The 19,908-nt window shown below is 38.9% G+C and overlaps 1 long non-coding RNA gene across 1 annotated transcript in view; it reads left to right on the top strand.

Annotated features, from left to right (window-relative positions):
• Positions 1 to 14,757, top strand: part of LOC106974833 (uncharacterized) — a 45,228-nt gene extending 30,471 nt beyond the window's left edge. The window contains exons 4-5 of the long non-coding RNA XR_003414088.2: positions 1,267 to 1,332; positions 14,567 to 14,757. This is a non-coding gene — a long non-coding RNA (uncharacterized LOC106974833). The remainder of the gene's footprint in view (positions 1 to 1,266; positions 1,333 to 14,566) is intronic.
• The last annotated feature ends 5,151 nt before the right edge of the window (positions 14,758 to 19,908 follow it).

Raw genomic sequence — 19,908 nt, forward strand, 5'->3', positions numbered from 1 at the left:
TCATTCTTGCCTCAGTAAATAAGCAGTTGCTGGGCACAGAGTGGTGGGATTTGGTCTAAGTGGGTCCCGCCTCCACTGGGGGCTTCTGTGTTGCTCTATGAAGTCCCACCTTGTTGGTGTTGGGGGGAAAATGGCGCCACTCCAATCTCTTGTCCTGGCTGGGGATCCCAATCCCCGTTATTCACAAGCAGCCCTCACGGTATAGTGAGGGCAGTCAGCTTATCCTGCACCACAACCATCTTGCGCACACAGCTGGGATTCAAAACGCAAAGTATTAAAGGACGCTGCATGGCACAGATCTGCTCCCCTCCTCTGGAGTAGAGCCTCTCTACCCTGGTGATGAAAGGCCTTTGACTAGTACCTGCAGCGTCTTTTGTCGCTGGGGAGGCAATAAGCACTCTCCCAAAAGTATTCCAGGAAGAGGACCAGTGCACCCTGGAGATCTCTACATCATGCTCTGCACTCTCGGCCAGCTCTCTCCTCCCCAGGAGCATAGGCAACAACTCCACTCCAGAGAAAGTCACACACTTCCAAAACCTCAGAGTTTGAGCTCCAGAACCTGTTTGCAAAAAATAACTGGGACATTCAGTACTTCTCACACCCCAATCTGTGGTCCAGAGAGGTTTTCCTCTTGTGCTAACTTGATGCTGTACCTTCTCAGCTCTTCTCTTTCTCTCCCTGTTGTCTCTCCACAGAAAGGATTCCCTTCCTCTCTGTGGCTTGGCCATTTTTCTCTCCCCCAATTCACATCCATACATTTCCCACCTGCCAAGCTATTTCCCTCCATCTGTGGAGATCCTTCTGTCTCTCCACAGATCTATTTCCTGGGGGTTCCAAGTAATCTGACCTCAGTACAGCTGTGTTTGAGAGATGAGAAAAGCCCAGGATCCCCCTTCTTCTCAGCTATCTTAACTCTGGGCCTTCTGTTTTTCTGTGAGCTAATTCCTTTTCCTCTTCTCTCTCTTCCTCTTCAGTTTAGTTTGACATAGGTTTCTAGCACGTGCTGTAGAAGGAGTTCTGACTAAAACACTTACTCAGAACTGGCAAGAAAATGAAAATGAGAAAATGCATCAGGAAAAATTTTTGAGAAATTAGCTTGATGATGAAAAATCTCCTAAAATATAATACAAACTGATTTAATATCAATTAGCAAAATGTTTTTTGAAACCAGAATTTGTGTGAAATTATGACAGAAGTTTTCAGTGGCTCTTGGATTACAACACCCTTCAGGAAAAAAAAATAGCTAATATTTATGTTTACTTGCAGAAGAGAAAATTTCTCCTGAATATTTTGTTCTCCTAGCACCCAGTTCCAATAAGTTTGTGAAAGCTGGTGAGTAAATATATCTATTCTTTTATAATTCAGTTCCTATGTCCAACTTTATTTCCAGGGTTAGGGGATTATATTGTGAAGTGAATCCCAAACACAAAAAGCATTTCTTCGTGTGCAATATTTACACTATCCAGTAAATCAAATAGTACTTGTAATTCCTTTGAGAATTTGTAGGAAAACCATGAAATTTCAGTTGATGTCTGGCCTTGGAAACCTCAAAGGTTCATTATGGGATGGTGAGTCTTGTGGCAAATCCTTGTTCTCTCCTAGTCACCAAGATTTCTCATTGCCACCAAGCAATGATCTTAGCTATAGGTGACTTGCCAAAAAAGCGACCCATAGCTGTACAGCAAAAATGAATAGTTTATAATTCTTATGAGGCTTCTTCATTCAGAAGTTCAGAGCTGTGTGAGTTCTGCCATGTAACATATTCATGGAAGCAGCTAGGGTTGTGAAAAGCAAGGAGGGTCACACAGTGATTGAGACAAATCATCTCTTCTCAAAATTTGTTTTCAGGACCACTTAAACTCTTAAAAATTATTGAAAAATTAAAAAAGCTTTTGTTTATTTGGGTTATGTCTCTTTACATTCACCATATTAGAAGTTAGATCAGGAAAATCTAAGTATTGGGAAGCTTACATGCACATGGTGCAGGTTATGAGTTTCCAATATTCTAATTTATATTGAAAGGTTAGAGTTTGTAATTGGCAACAATTACTGTGTTCTTTTCCTAAAGTAACTAGAATGGGAAGTGACGATGTCCATTAATACCCAAATATGAATAACCATATTTTGCCAGTGTTTTTTTTAAGACCACATGGTGTTCTATCAGAAAAGTGTCTAGTCCAGGGGCGCCTGGGTTCCTCAGTCAGCTGAGCGTCTGACTTTGGTTCAGGTCATGATCTCACGGTCCGTGAGTTTGAGTCCCATGTCAATCTCTCTGCTGACAGCTCAGAGCCTGGAGTCTGCTTCAGATTGTGTGTTTCCCTTTCTCTGCCCCTCCCCCACTCACTCACATGCTCTCTCTCTCTCTCTTAAAAATGAATAAATGTTAAAAACGTTAAAAAGTACACTAAAAAGGAGTGTACTCAGGAGTTGAGAACTAACGATTTTTAGTGCTTTATCAGGGCGTGCTTTATGTGACACTGGCTTATTTTTTAACTGCAAGCACATGGCAGTGAAGAATTCAATGACTAAAAGAATAGTTTGGTGCTACTGCTTTGATTGGTGCTAAGGTGCCAGCAGTTTGACCCACATTGCTTTTGTGCCATCAACACAAAGGTCAATCCAGTGGAAAATGCACTTATCATCTTAATATTATTATGAAAATAATTTGACCTTGTGGATTCCTTGAAAGGAATTGGGAACTGCCAAGGGATAGCAGACCATACTTTGAGAATCACTGATTTAAGAAATGCTATTATTCTATCACTTAAAAACAAAAAGCCTTCTTGAGTGCATATTATTGCTAGGCAGTTCTAAGTGTATGGGGTGTGTCTGAACAAAACAAGGAGCTCTGTCTGCACAGAGGCTGTTTTCTAGCAGGGTAGTGATAGACAATCAGACAATAGATATTATAAATAGGTAAGTTAGGAGATACATTAGGAGATGATAAGTGCTGTGGAAATGTACAGAAGTACAGCAAGGTAAGGGCGATTGGGAGTGCTCGCAGTGTCCAGTAGCAGGTGGAAATTTTAGACTGATCAGGATAGACCTCATTGCAAAGGTGATATTGATAAAGTTTTGTTTTATTTTTAAATTTGAATCCCAATATAGTTAACATACAGTGATATATTGGTTTCAGGTGTACAATATAGTGATTCAGCAATCTTATATCACTCAGTATACATTACGAGTACACTCCTTAATTCCCTTCACCTATTTCACCCATCCCCCACCCATCTCCCCTCTGGTAACCATCAGTTTGTTCCCTATAGTTAAGAGTCTTTTTCTTGGTTGGTGTCTTTTTCTCTCCCTTCCCCCCCGCCCCTCCCTTTGCTCATTTGTTTCTTAAATTCCACAAAGAGTGAAATAATATGGTATTTGTCTTTCTCTGACTGACTTGCTTCACTTAGCTTAATATTCTTTAGCTCCATCCATGTCATTGCAAATGGCAAGATTTCATTCTTTTTTATGGCTGAATATTATTCCATTGTATGTATATACCACATCTTCTTCTTTTTTTAATGTTTATTTATTTATTTTGAGTGAGAAAGAGCACAGAGGAGGGGCAGAGAGAGAGGGGAGAGAGAATCCCAAGCAAGCTTGTGGCTAGCTAATAAAGGAGCATTTCAAACAAGGGAACGGCCGTATAAATACGGGAGTATGCGTGACATGGTCAAAATAGCATAAGGAAGCCAATGAGAAAGGAGTGGAGGTATCGAATGGTGAAGTTTCGGGATATGTGGTCAGAGAAGGAAGGGAGGGAACAGATCGTGTAGAGAAATAGTAACTGCTGGAGGAGTTTTAGCAGAAGAGGGACTTGACTTCTCTTATGCTTTAAAAAGGTCATTTTTGTTGCTGTATTGAAGATAGACTATACAGGACAAGGAAAGAAAATGGAAATTAATTAAGAGACTTGTGCAGTAATCTGATGAAAGATAACAGACGGTTGGGCCAGATGTGGAACTGGCGAGAAGAGGGAATCCACGGAACTTGGTTCTGATATGGAGTGTCAGAGAGAGAAGTCAAAGGGAACTTCAAAATGTTTGGTCTGAGTAACTGTAAAGATAATGTATCTCATATATGGAAATTAACTCAAAATTTACCATAGATCTAAGTATAAAATGACAAACTTTTAGAAGAAAACATAGGAGAAAATCTTCATGACCTATGGGTAGGCAGAGAGTTCATGACACCAAAGGCGTGATTCGTAATATAAAATTTAAATATATTGGACTTCATCAAAATTAAAAATTTTGCTCTGTGAAAGACACCATCTAGAGAATAAAAATAAAGTGACAGTATGGGAAAATTATTTGTAAATTAAGTATCCCATGGGATATATATTTATGTGTATACACACACACACGCACACAATTTAAAGTTAACAATAGGAAAACAAGTTTGAAAATGAGAAAAAGATGTGAACAGATACTCCCATAAAAATGGCAAATAAGCACATGGTAAGATGCTTAACATCATTAACCACTAGGGAAATGCACCTTAAAGCCACCAATGCATCTCTTAGAATGCCTAGAATAAAAAATACAGACAATGGCACATGCTGGTGAGGATGTGAAGCAGCTGGGTCTCACACGTCGTTCGCAGGAGTACAAGATGGCATGGCCCTGTGGAGAACAGTTTAGTTTCTTCTGAAGTTAAGTATCCACTTATCATGTAACCTAGTAATCCCACATCTAGATGTTTGTCCTAGAGAAATGAAAACTTACCTTGATTGAAACCTGTACATGGATATCCATAACAATTTATTTGTAATGAGAAAAAATTGCAAATAATCCAAATGTCTTATCCTTCAATAAGTGAATGAGTAAACAAGCTGTAGCATTTCTATATAAGTGAGTGTTGCTCTGCAGAAAAAAGAAAAAGAGGAAGATGCATGTGACAACTTGGAGGGATGATGTCAAGGGTGTTCTATTATGCTAAGTGAGACAGCCAATCTCAAAAGGTTACACACGATATGATTCCATTTATATAATATTCTTGATATGATAAAATTATAGCAAAGGGAAGGTATCCATGGTTGCCAGGGGTTAGGGATGGAATGAGGAGGGCATGGCTGTAAATGGGTAGCATGAGGGAATTTCTTTGGGGTAATGGAACAGCTGTAAATACTGATTGTATCTACTGCTGGTTACAAAAATCTAAACATGTGATAACATCTCACAGAACAATGTACCAAAGAGGAAGAAGCATGCATGTTAAAACTGGTGAAATACAACTAAGTCTGTACTTACTTGTATTTAATAGTATCACACTGATCGTAATTCCCTGGTTGTTGTAATTATACTATGGTTATGTAAGATGTTATTTTGGGGGCAAGCTGGGAAAGGGTTCTCAGGAACTCTATACTATTTTTGCAAATTCTCTTTGAGCCTAAAATTACTTTAAATGAAAAGAAAAACGATAGCATTTCCATTAGCTGGGATGAAAAAGGCTGCATATAGAGCAGATTTTAGAGGAGATGAATTCAGTTGTGGATATCCTAAATTGGAAATATCTATTTTATACACTTATGTATACAAGTGTGGAGTTTGGGAGAGAATTCTGAATGAGATATACATTCAGGAAATGAATTTAAAGCCAGGAGACTGGATAAGCTCATCTAGGGCAGGAATATAAATCAAGAAGAGAAGCAGAGGCAGGAAGGAGCCTTGGGGTACTCTATTATCAGACAGCTTGAGAAAGTAGAGAGAACTCTGACATTATAGTTTCAAGTTTAGTGTTTCCCTTTTATTGAAAACTTTGTGGTGTGCATGCTTGTGTGCATGTGTGTATGCGTGTGTGCATGTGGTGTGTGTGTGTGTGTGTGTGTGTGTGTATGTGTGTGTGTGTGTGTGGCTTGATAGAGTGCTGTTCCAACCAATAGATAGTTTTACTGGTAGATTTGAACCTCTTTCAGTTATTATGGTCTTTCTCTATTCCTCTGTACTTTATTAATTACAGTAAAAATTTTCAGTGTATCAGTAGGAATGCTCCTCTCGCACCTTTTGGGATGAGCACTGGGTGTTGTATGGAAACCAATTTGACAATAAATTTCATATATTGAAAAAAATAAAAAATAAAAAAAATAAAATAAAAAAAAAAGGAATGCTCCTCTCTTTTCCTCAATTATTGAACTCTGGTCAATGATTTTACAACCTATTCTTCTAATGCCTGCTACCTCAAGGATCATGTATGGTAACCTCACTGCTTTGGGAGAAATGAACATGCGTTCAGGTAAAAGAGGATGGAGCATCTGCTGTGAGACCACTTTCCTTAATGGAGAAATAAAGACACATTTAGGAGAAATTTTCTCATTATCTTCTTATTTGTTTTCCTGAAATCATGGCTCTTTTATGGCCAGTCTGTACTCTTGCCATTTTTGTCTTCAACCAAATGTTTTATCTCCTTTGCCACCATCTTCCCATTATCATTGCTTTTAAAAAAATAATTCACTTAGTTAACTGAGTTTACCTTCATAGTTAGGCAAATCACTATAATTACTTTATATGTTTAGGAATGCAGCCTTGGTTAGAAGGAAATTATAATCCATAATGCATATGTTAGAAGACAAGAAAAGGTGAAAATCAATGATCTAAACATCCACCTCAGGAAGTTGGAAGAAGGACAGCAAAGTAAACCCAAACAAAGGAAAAAGAAAGATATAATAAAGTTAAAGGCAGAAATTAATGGAATAGAACAAACATACAGTAGAAAAGATCAACGTAAATGAAAGTTGGTCTGTGCCAGAAAGATTGACCAAGAAAAAGAGAGAAGCGACAAATTATCAATATCAGGAATTAAAAATGGGACGTCACTTTGGATCCTATAGACATAAAAAGAATATAAGAGAATATTGTGAAAATGCATTCCCATGAATTAAAAAATAAATGAAATAATATAATTCATAGTAAACACAATGTACCAAACTGACATCTGTTTCTAACATAAGTAGAAATAGAAAATCTGAATAATTCTTTTGCAAATTGCCTATTTATACTCTTTGCTCATATTTCTATTGAGATTTTTGTCTTTAAAAAAAATCAACCAATAGAATTTCTTTAAATGCTAATACATTAACCCTTTGTCATATTCATTGCAAATATTTCCCCCAGTGTTTTTACTTTCATGTTTTATTCATAAAGTATAGAAATTTATATTATACAGTTAAATTTGTTGAACTTTTTCATTATAATTTCTTTTGCTTTTATGCTCAGTCTATCCCTGTATAGTTTCTTCTAGTTTATGATGTTGATGTGTGTGTATTTTTAAATTAATTCTTTAAAACTTGTGGAACTTAGTGTGATGTGTGACACGAAGCAAGGGATCTTTTTCTTCCCCCTGGACTAGTCAGTATTCTTAGTGTCATTTAAAATATAACCATTGATTTTTCCACTGGTTTGTGATGCTTCCTTGACCAAATATTAAAAACTTGTAGGGTCTGTTTCTTTGAAAATTTCTCTCTTCACTCTTCTTTGGCGTTACTCTTTGAAATTTTTGGCTTTTCCTTCACACCTTTTTTCAAAAAAAATTCAGAGTAATTTATCATGTTAAAAAAATTCCAGGGAATTTATGTAGGCATTTCATTAAAGCTAAATTGTCATAGCTATAATATATCAAATGGTTAGGGGCACCTGGGTTGAGCGTCCAACTTTGGCTCAGGTCATGATCTCATGGTTTGTGAGTTCAAGCCCTGCATCGGGCTCTGTACTGACAGCTCAGAACCTGGATCCTGCTTCAGAGTCTGTGTCTCCCTCTTTCTCTGCCCCTCCCCTGCTCATGCTCTCTCTCTCTCTCTCTCTCTCTCAAAAATAAACATTAACATTTTTTAAAAGTGGTTAAAGTACATATTTTTGAAAAAAATTTTTTAACGTTTATTTTTTGAGAGAGAGAGAGAGAGAGAGAGGGACATAGCATGAGAGGGGGAGGGGCAGAGAAAGAGAGGGAGACACAGAATCTGAAGCAGGCTCCAGGCTCTGAGCTGTCAGCACAGAGCCCAACGTGGGGCTCGAACCCACAAGCTGTGAGATCATGACCTGAGTCGAAGTCAGATGCCCAACTGACTGAGCCACCCAGGTTCCCCGAAAGTACATATTTTGTAATATGACATACATTATCTGTAACATGGGAATAGTGATACTTGACACATTGTTTGGAAAGATGAAATGAAGTGAAAACAGGATGTAAAACACCTTGAATGGTCCTTGACATGTTAGTAGGTGCTCGTTAATTAAAATAACTAAGAATTACTAACTCCCATTATTCTATGCCTCTTAATAAATGATGCCATTTATTACCATTAGTAGTATTTGATGTTTCTGTTCTTATATGTAAAATGTCTCTCCTTTTATGTAAATCTTTTATATCTTTCAACAAAATTCTAATTTTTTTTCATATCAATCACACTCTTTTTGGTTAGTTTTATTCTTAGGTATTTTATAGTTTATACTGTTGTTTTGCATAGACTTGGTTTTTTTCCCATTATATCTTCTTGGTATTGATGCTGTGTAGGCAAGACTTTGAAAGTGTTTATTTATCTTATTTAAATTTATCTGATTATTTGCCAAAAAAAAAAAAATGTAAGAGCTTTTCAGTTGATTCTCATATGGGCTACAAGTAACGATGGTCTTGTGTCCTTATTTCCAGTAGTTAAATTGCTATTTTTGCTCTCAATTTCTTTCCTTAAAAAAATTTTTTTTTATGTTTATTTATTCTTGAGAGAGACAGAGAGACAGAGCATGAGGGGGAAGGGGCAGAGAGAGAGGGAGACACAGTATCCGACACAGGCTCCAGGCTCTGAGCTGTCAGCATAGAGCCCAATGCAGGGTCGAACTCACAGACCACCAGATCATGACCTGAGCCGAAGTTGGACGCTTAAACCCAGTGAACCACCCAGGCGCCCCAATTTCTTTCCTTTTCAAATTGAGTTCAACAGAAGAATGATAGTAGTATATTTTCTTGTTTTGATCTTTAGTTTGAATGAGAATGCCTCTATTTTCTTGCTGTAAGTTATTTTGTTGGCTATTAGAGTAATTCCTCTTATGTTAAGAAAGCATTCTTGGGGCACCTGGGTGGCTCAGTCGGTTGAGCATCCAACTTCGGCTCAGGTCACGATCTCGCAGTTCGTGAGTTCGAGCCCCGCCGTCGGGCTCTGTGCTGACAGCTTAGAGCCTGGAGCCTGCTTCAGATTCTGTGTCTCCTACTCTCTCTGCCCCTCTCCTGATCATGCCCTGTTTCTCTCTGTCTCAAAAATAAATAAAACATTAAAAAAAATTTTTTTTTTTAATTTAGCATTCTTCTCTTTCTAGTGCACCGGGTATGATTCTCAGGCCATAAACTCAGGTGTGTGAGAAAACTAATTGAAGTAAATTTGTATTTTGAGGCTTCATTCTGCCAGATGGCAAGACCTTAATCTCAATTTAACTGGTGTTACTCCTGTCCTTTTCCAAGGGGTTTACATTGTGCCAGGGTGCACAGGGTGGGGCCTCTGGGGGTGGGAAGCCATCTTATTCCAGCCAGCTTTGAGGCAAGGGTCCAAGGGGCTAGGCGAGGAGGAGCTGCAAAGGTTGGGGTTTTCTCTTTTCTCTCTGAGATTGCACTGGGATGTGGTAAAATCAAGGAGTGTTCAGAGAAGTTTTGCTTGCCCTGAGCTCCCTGGTCTTGCCTTGACAGCTTGTCCTCCTGTTATAACATTCATAACTCTGTAGGTGTGGAGTAAGGTCAAAAGTGAGGCATGAAATGAGGCATGGTGGGAATGAGAAGGTGGGTGAGGGTTCAGGCAGCAGTGAGAACAACGTGAGGAAGGAAGAGGGGAGGATGGAACAAAGGAAAGTTCCAGTAGCAAGTAGAAAGAATAGGTCTAGGTCAGCATAAATTGGCTGCTGCTACATCTAAGCAGCTAGTTTTACTGAGGGGCTTCCTGTATTTCAGTTAGAAATAATGAAAAAGAAAGCAGGCACAACCCCAAACCCAATATTTTGAAATACAAACACTTATCTTATATTCTGTATTTAAGCATATATAAAGTTTTCATACAAAGGGCAGAAAATTGAGGCAGTTAAAAAATGAGCATGCAAAGAAGATTTTGACCTGTAGCTCTGATTTTGATACAACATAGCTTGGGAGATCAGAGAGAAATGTTGTATTCCGCCACAGTGTGTTTAAACAAGAGAATGTTTTGATTTCCTTGGGAAGACAAGTCTGCACCATGTTCTTCCTGTTCTTTGAAGAATGCAGCAGGCGGGACAGCTGGTTCTGGGGTAACTGTGATCAGCAGTGCAGCCTTCCTTCTCCAGATCACAGGCCGCCATGTAGTTCTGAAGCTGCCTTTTGGGGCTGTTGTTTTTTCACTCTCTGTCTGATTCATTCTGAGTCATGGGGAGCACACTCCCAATGCAATGAGGTGCACTGCAGAGAGGGCTGGCCTGCTCGTTCTGCACCAGTAAATGTCTGCTTGAGTCTTTCTATCAGAAATGGTTGGGAGAGTCACAACACAGGGGAAAGAAAATGGGAGTGTGAGGGTTCTGCCCGGGAGGATTTGAATGAAGAGAAATGGGAGTAACAAAGAGAGTTTTCTGGGGTTTTCCTAGGGACCACATAATGGACTCATGTGCTTGATGGGTAGCTATATTTCTCTGTGTCATGATTCTCAAGCAACCAAGGTGCCATATCAATAATAGCATTTTCTCCTAATGAAAGGTTCCACTGAAGCATGTCTGGTTCCAGTCGGAGGTTAGGGATGGGGAGATCACCTCAGTGGCAGAACATTACAAAATGGCAAGTTTCCTTGGTCATCAGTCTTCCCCAAATACAGTCACTTGTAGTCTCTCGGTAGGGGATGGAAGGATATCTTCCCAGCCCCGCTGGAGGGACATGATTTTCCAGGCTGTGAGAGGCTTCTGTTCACTAAGAATCTGCTGAAGCTGAGCACGGCTTGAAAAATTTAATCTCCGCAAAAGTGGCCCTGTACTCGATGAGAGTTTCTTCCAAGGAGATAGGACAGAGGCATTACTCCTTGAGGATATTAAAAGCTAGAATATAATGGAAGTGTGGTACATTTCTCTCCTTCCCTCATTTCTGTTCTTGTTAGAATTACTTCAAACAGAAGTATGTTAAATTGAGAAGATGGAGACAATTAGTTAAAAACTCTCTCATTGACCTCTCTTTTGCCTCAAAACGTGAAAATCCAGCGGGTTTGCTGTGGTAGTGCTGCTTCCATTCACCAGAGACAAGAACCATAACACATTAAAATGAGAGAAGGAGGCAATTGGTTGCATTAGTGGCAAAAGCAATTGGAACAAAATGTATTGGTAGTCTGGAAATCATTCCATGTGTGATTATCTGTGTGCTTTGTATTAAGAAGAAATACTCATAATGGAAGGACATGGGGGATAGCCTTCTTTTCATTGGCACAAGAACTTTTACTTGAGAGTCCTATGGTTCTAAGGCATAAAAAAGCAAATTTGCCCCTGAAACAGTGTAGTGTGCAGTAAAAGTCATTTTCAGCACTTCTGAATTCAGCTCACGTAGCCGTCTCGTAGGCTATAAGGAGGTTCAAGCTGTTCTAAAACAGTCATCACGATCCATTACACTCTGTTCCCTGTAGCTTCTGTTCCCAGTTGCATGTGATACTGTAATTGTGAGAGAAAATTTAAAGTACATGCTGACTTTACATATGGAAGGATTATAGTTTCACTCGTTCAAAGCATTCTCAAATATACCATCAAGAATCTCGTATGGACAACCCAGGGCGAAGATACCATTTTGAAAGATGATATATCAAATTAATATTCCTTTTATGTTAAGAGAAATACCTTAGGAGAAAAATACCTCTTGAGTTTGTGGCTTGGTATACATGTGGGAAACAGAGAATTCAAGCCAATAATTTAAGCCCTAAAGGTTTGCTGCAAATGCCTATATCACTGAACAAAAACATTTTGCCTTTTGAAAAATTAACAAAAAAAATTTTTAAAGTTATCTTTAATTGGAGATTTTATGGATACGATTTCTAATTAATGATAAAGGTATCATAGATCATATGTTAAATTATGTTTGAGTGCAATTATTCTCTTTTGGGATGTTGCAGACCTATTTTTGAAAGGCTCAGAAAACAATGAAGAGAAAACACAAACTTTCATACTAGTTTATTCCTTCAAACTCTAAGGAAAACTCAACATTTTCTCCTAAGAACCAATTCCTGCTCCTATGCTCATTATTGTTTCATGTTTTCTAGCCATTCTGTCTTCTTTGGAATTCCTCACTCTTTACTTCTCTGTGCTGTCAGCAAGTCCCACTAACTCTTCTCTCATAAAGCTGCTCTCCTCCATAGCATCTCAGAATTTTATGAATTTGAAGGAGGCTCCTGTAATTCAGCTTTTTGAAAACTTCCAAAGTAGCATAAACTTCTCTGCAAATGATACCTAGAAGCCCTCATATTACTCCTGCTGCTACGACTACTACAACGGCAACGACAACAACTACTACTGCTATTATATCTGATTTGATTGAAGCCAGAATGGAAGGGAGGGTCATAGTTCTCTGTCTATTTGGTCCATACTTACTGGAGTGCTGTTGCCTTCAGAGATGCTTTATTTAATCCCAAGGGATCCTTAGAGTGGAAGAAACAAAGCTTCAAAGGCAAGTGTCTCATTCAAGATCATTAAGCCAGTTAGTGCAGAGCTGGGACTAGAAGTCAAGTTAGAGTTTAGTGCCCTTTAGTACCATTATCCCTACCATCACTGTTACCACCTGATACCTGCCTTATTGCAGTACGTTCTTAGTAGTCTTTGCTCTCTCTTCTTTTACTCCCCCATTTCCATAAGCTATTTTGTGTTCTTTCCTTGTGCAACAGCCTCTCCATTACCTATAAAATCCAGCCTCAGTCTTTATGGGTTCCTTTCAGGCTCTTTACAGTCCGAGTTTTTTCTTACATTGTTCCCCAGTTCAAAGCCACCATGCTACTCTGGTTGGCTTCTTTTCTGATCCTTGAATCACCTCTGAGTCTTTCCTTATACTCTTCCCTCTATCTGGAATGTTGGCTTTCCATCTGTGCTATCCTTCCATGCAAGATCCTTGAAACATGTTCTGACTACACCAGTTCGCAGTTTCCCCTTTTGTGTTTTGAAGGAATGTATTCTGTACCTTTTTTTTTTTTTAGCTTTTATATGTCATATGGGTAAGAATATGCATTGTTTCATCAGTAAAAATATAAGGTTTCCTAGGACATAGACCATGGCTTATTTTGTACATGATACTGACACCATACTGTGAAAGCCAGCTGTATTTTGTGAGTGAATTAAATTGGATTGAGGTAACCAAAAATTATCCTGCTCTTGATCCACAAGGATCCACTGCAGCATTTTGCATGTAGCTGATAATGGTTGCTCTAGCTGACTCTCATCCATTTTACTTTCCCACCATAAAAAAACTGGATCTAAGATTTTCTATTTGATCATATTCTGTAGCTATGCCATCAGCTGAATCATTAAACAATTCTAATTGAATATAAACAGATGTCAATAACAATTATGTAAATGTTTTATTGCAAATGACTATTTCTACAAGTTTTCAATAAATGTCATACACTTGCATAGTACAATGAATATAATTCATTTTCGGGTTAATAAGAATCACACCAAAAGCCATATTGGCTCCTGGAGTAGATGCTGTCTATGTGTCTCTCATATCCAGATAACAGACTAAGGCAGGACTCTATGCCTTATCTGTCTAAATATTTACAATGGGAATTCACATGGCAGGGTTATTTGAAACGAAAAATGGAGTCAGAATTCTGTCTGGTTATTGATTTGACAACAAGGGATAATGTTGCTAATTAGGTTATTGATGTGTTTTTTCAATATACTTTTGTTAATACCTTTTTATTATTATTTTTTAATGTTTATTTATTTTGAAAGAGAAAGGGAGTGGGGGAGGGACAGAAAGAGAGGGAGAGAGAGAGAATCACAAGCAGGCTGTGTGCTGTCAGCGCAGAGCCCTATGCGGGGCTTGATTCCACAGAACCATGAGTTTATGATCTGATGCTTAACTGACTGAGCCAACCCAGGTGTCTCTATTAATACCTTTTTAAAAAAACCTACAAGCTATAGATTTAACTCAATTTATTGAAAGTATGTTAACATTACTGAATATAATTAACAATATCTTAGTTTTCCCAACATGGTAAGAGTGTATTATGCTAAAGAAGATGCCTCTTAATGCAAGAGTAAGAGGTATAACTCATAGGTATTTGATCAGTTTGGGCAAAGCCTTTTTTTTTTTTTTTTTGAGAGAGAGAGAGCAAGCAGTGTGAGTGGGGGGAGAGGGACAGAGGGAGAGAGAGAGAATCTCAAGCAGTCTCCATGCTCAGCATGGAACCCTATGTGGGGCTCAATACCAGGACCCTGGGATCATGACCTGAGCTGAAATCAGTTGTTTAACTGACTGAGCGACCAAGACACCCCATTGGCAGAGCTTTTTTGATATATTCCCAGAAATTGAGAAATTGGTATTTCTAATGATAGGTAGCAAATCTCTTCACAATTCAGGATGATTTCCATTTCTTTGCTTTCAACAGAATTGGAGAAGATCTAATTGAGTTGTCAGCTGATGGATCACAGAAATAGTACTTGGAGATATGCTACTGTGTGGTTTTGGCATGTAAAGTGGAAGAAGTTCAAAGAGTTGAGTGACATTTTATAGCAAATTATGCTCCAATACTGTCTATTTATATATATGAATAAAGATTCCCAGAGTTCCCAAAAAACATATTAGAATTGGTACCAAACCCAATCTCATTATAGCAGTAAATAATTACCCACCAAAACATGAAATGAAATGAAAAATCCTCATCCATTCAATTAACAAAATAATTTCTAATTTTAAAAATATATTTAAAATTTACAATACATTTATGTTGCTTTTGGTAAAGTATATACTAATAATACTTGTAGTAACAACTTAATCCAGAAGGAAAAATTTTACCTTGAAGGATGAAATGACATCAGTAAAAAATTTCAAGTATGAAGGTATTTTATGTGAAGATATTTTGTGGGGAAGGTGGAATGGAAATACGATTTCAGAGAGAAAAAAGAATGGTATAAAGTTTCTAAGTGTTGAAGATCAACTTGTTTATCTATCTATCTATCTATCTATCTATCTATCTATCTATCTATTTTTTCCAGTGGATGGTATTGGGTATCAATAGCTTTGGTATTTTCTTTGAATTACATTATTCCTTTATTTTAAGATGTCAATATTTACAATATGCCAGAAATCAAATCCTTTGAAACTGTTTAAATTCAAAATGATTTAGACGTGAATTAGCGTGTTGTGTGTGACTGGGTACATAGTTTCCCAAATTATTTTACAGGAATGCATAAGCGGGAGCTTGGGAACCGATTCTGTCTGCCTCTCTAGTCTTATCTGATGCTTCTCACTCATTTTTCTCTCTACTTCTGACATATTCTGGTCCTTATTCAGTTCTCTAAATGCTCCCACTTGCTTCTTGCTTGGGAACTTTTCCCTCTTCCCTATCTACTCAGTGGCACCAATCTGCCCCCAGTACTAGCTTAACCACCCTTAACCAAATGATGTCCACTTCCTCCTTCTGAACCAAGCTTCAGTGATAGGTCTTAGGGAAACTTACCAAAGATGACCAAAGTTAGGTTCCCTAGAATGTCCCCTATCCCCATAACACCTTGATCTTTTCCTGTGTATCTCTTATCACAATTATGATTTTAAAATTGATTTAAATCCCATAAGGGAAGGGACCGACTGACTTAATCACTGCTATATCCCCAAGAGAGTCTAGCACGGAAGTGGTGTTAAAGAAAAAATATTCATAACCCTTGTTAAAGATGGTAAGGTAGGCTTTATTCAGTACCAATGCAGTAGGGACCACTTGGGTAGGATTTTGCAGTGGGGAAGAGAGATTGGATTCAACTTCAAATACCCCACAGGCAAGTGGAAATTTATATCCAAAGAATAGTGTGGGAGTCAGTGGATGGAAAATTACTTAGAGGAGACATCAGGGATCAGGGACATTTTGGCTAACCAAAGCTAACAGCATTCTTACTGAAGATGGGCCAGGGTGATGGGACACTGCCTGGGAGATGATGGATGTTGATCAGATATCAAGAGTGGGAGGTTCTAGTTAAATTGACTCAGCAGAAGTCTTGCTGAGACTGGATTTTACAAGGAAGTACACAGATGGGGTGTAGGAGAAGGTTCAGGAACCTGACTCATGTTTGGTCAAGCAAAGAATCTTGTCATTGGGTGCATAGAAGTGACTCCATATTTGTTGGATAGATGAATAAACAATGCTGCTTATCCTTCATAGCTGTGTGTGGCCACAGATACTTGCAGAGTATTGTTATTAATTTAAAAAGGAAGGATTTCTTTGTTGATGAAAGATCTCAAGGAAACCTTACTAATAGTTCTGGGAACCAAATAAGATTATATACAGGAAAAGACTTTGGAAGAGTTAAAGTTGGTATTCACATGTTGGCTATTTCACACACACTCTCTGCATCAGGTGGATTCTCTGGGAAACAGTCAACCAAGATGGGCTTAAGCATGCAGGAAATTTGTTGAGGAAAATGCCTCTGAAGGATAAAGGAGAGGGAGAACAGAAGGAGGTAGGAGAGCTGCAGCCTGTGAAGCAAATTTGATACCTGTGAAGAAGAGGGGGAAGGAAGGAGGATTTGTCAGGGAATCTCAAACTGCAATGCACTTCTAAGAATGTATCAGCCTTATCAGTGGAGATAGCCCAAGTCAACTGTTACAGGAGTCTCACATCCACAAGATGGATGGCACCAGTACCCCTGCCATGCACAGTCAAGTCTTGGAACAGTCCAGAGGAAGCATGGCCTTGGTGCAGACATGATGATGGATCCAGAGGGATGCAGCCGGGGCTTTTGGTCCACTCTATTCCTGCCAGCAGGAGATCTGAGTCGTCCATTCTCATGGCCACCACACACAGAAATCTGGAGGAGCATAATCTGTGGTATCATTTTCTAATTTGTCTAGCAGGTCATTCTACATAGCACTGGGGGCATGGCTTACATTCTCTGATTTCCAGTTTATAATTCATGGGTGTATTTTCTTTGACAAAGGCTCAACTTATTCTATTAATGCCACTAAGTTTTCTGGCCTAACAGCTAGTTACCATCACTTCCTTGCCTAGTGCAGACAACATGGATCTCCCTTCTTTGTGACCACCAGTCCGTTTACTACCTGCAACTGACAGATTAGTTCTTGGTTATTCCAGTGTTGGGTTAGGAAACAGTAAAAAGCTAATGAGGAATAAAGGCAGGCCTTTAACAAACATACTTTTTTTTTTTAACTTTATTTATTTTGTGAGAGAGAGAGAGGAGGGGAGGGGCAGAGAGAGACAGAGACAGAGAGAGACAGAGAGTCCCAAGCAGGCTATGGCACTGTCAGCACAGAGCCCGAGTTGGGGCTTGAACTCACAAACTGTGAGATCATGACATGAGCCGAAATCAAGAGTTGGTTGGTTAACTGACTTAGCCACCCAGGCGCCCCATAGCTAACAGACTTTCCTTGTTGTAAAAGCTCTCTGTGTTAAACGCTTTTAATTTTATAACACATAATGGGAATTCAAAGGGACAGAATATAGAAACATTTATCTATGAAAGCTTTTCCAGTAGCTGATAACTGTTATCTGGCAGAGTTCCTCTTTGGAGAAGTATGGAGACACAGGAAAGAATATCTTAGCCCTCAGAAAGACCAGAGAAGACCAGTTCCTGTCTTCTCCTTAGGGATTCATTTGTCCCCAGTAGTTCTAACTGAACCATCAGTTCTATTTGTCTCGAGAAGAATTTTGTTAATGGTTCTGCTACTCTCTACTGTGAAGTTACCCTTGGAATAATAGTTTTGAGTATGATCACCATGGTGATGCCACATGGGTCAGTTTGCACTCTTGCATGACCCAGACTTCACAGAACTTGATATTAGGCCTAGCTCTGTAGTCTCTTTTGGAGATACATAATTATAAGTCAGTCATGTAGAGCACTAATACCAATCATATGAAGGCTTAATATTAAAATACCACTGAGAGATAAAAAAACTTTCAAATTTGCGCTCTTTCTTTTAAATCTGATGTTCCCTCCTTAGGGAAGTCTGGTTTTGAGTGGCTATATAATTGCATAGTAGTTTTGCTGGGTGTTTTCTTTTTTTTTTTCCTACTCTCCTGATTTTTTACATTTAACTATGAAAGCCTTTCTGAAGTAGTATTAGTTAGGAAATACAAAAAATATACATTTTCCATATGTGGTAACTACCCATTTTCATTATCAAAGGAATAAAGGGGCAGGATTAGAGAAATGAGTGAAGGGGTTCACAAGGAAACAAAAACTAAAAATACATGCATACATATATAAATGCCTACATTACCTTGCACACACTGTGTGTTTTTTTTAATTTTTTTTTGACGTTTATTTATTTTTGAGACAGAGAGAGACAGAGCATGAGCAGGGGAGGGTCAGAGAGAGAGGGAGACACAGAATCTGAAACGGGCTCCAGGCTCTGAGCTGTCAGCACAGAGCCCAACGCGGGGCTTGAACCCACGGACCGTGAGATCATGACCTGAGCCAAAGTCGGCCGCTTAACTGACTGAGCCACCCAGGCACCCCCACACTATGTGTTTTTAAAAAACCTCTCTTGATTTCTCTCTTGTTTTATGGATTGCCATGGTGATAGGAAGGGGAGAGAATTAGGAAGAACTAGAATTATATTTGAAGCTTATAAAATCCATGTGAACATTTATTTCACCTGGTCATTGACTAATCCCTATTATGTGAAAGATACCATCTATTGAAAAAGGTTTCCTTGGGGCACCTGGGTGGCTCAGTTGGTTAAGCATCTGACTTCGGCTCAGGTCATGATCTTGTGGTTCTTGGGTTCAAGCCCCACATTGGGCTCTGTGCTGACAGCTCAGAGCCTGGAGCCTGCTTCAGTTTCTGTGTCTCCCTCTCTCTCTGCCCCTCCCCCATTCACAATCTATCTCTCTCAAAAATGAAACATTAAAAAAATGAAAAAAATAAATAGAAGACAAAGGTCTCCTCCTAGCACCCACCCAGTCTTCCCAGGACTTCAGAGATGTTGCTGATGGAGAATAGGTTCTTGCATCTGTAACACTTTTTGGTTTTAGCCATATGATATTTGGCAAGAAGAACAAAAGCTATAATATCCTGGGTTTATCTGAGGGTGTTTAATGGTGATAGGCAGGCATTGGGGAATCTCAAATGGAGAAAACCTTTTGGGTGCCCTTTCAGCATGCAGAAAGAACCTGTGCTATGGACACAGAGCGGGGAAGGAGAGGGAGAGATAGAGACAGAGAGAGAGAGAGAGAGAGGAAGCTCTAACCATCATAGCCACATTAATATTGCAGAGCTGACCAGAGGGAAGCAAAACCTTTCATGCTAATCGCTGTTGATGATTTAATCCTCAGTGACTATGCATGAACAAGTGCATGGACCAAGAGTGATGGCTGTCTGTGACCAGACATGAGTGACTTTGAGGAAAGAAGACATCAATGGCACCATGGAAAAAGAAGGAAGAGGGACAAGGACAATGGGATTCAGTATCGTAGATACTGCTTCCTAGTCACTCTGGTTAAGATAGCTTCCTGAACTGTGCTCTACAGAACACCAGTTCTATGAAACATTGAGATAGGACACACCAAGAAGAGGATTCCATGGCAGATAAATTAGGGAAATGCTACCTACCGTATCCTCCCAGTTGGCAATATGTAATATGTGTTAGTTGTATGAAGTAAAGAAAATATTCTAACTTTATTTAAACCCAGTGTTTCTTAAACCTTTTTGAATATAGAACCTTATTTTTTTTTTTTTGCTCATTTGGATATTTATTACTAGCATCTCAAGGGAGGTATGT

This window comes from Acinonyx jubatus, chromosome A1, assembly GCF_027475565.1.
Source record: "Acinonyx jubatus isolate Ajub_Pintada_27869175 chromosome A1, VMU_Ajub_asm_v1.0, whole genome shotgun sequence".
In the NCBI taxonomy this organism is placed as follows: Eukaryota; Metazoa; Chordata; class Mammalia; order Carnivora; family Felidae; genus Acinonyx; species Acinonyx jubatus.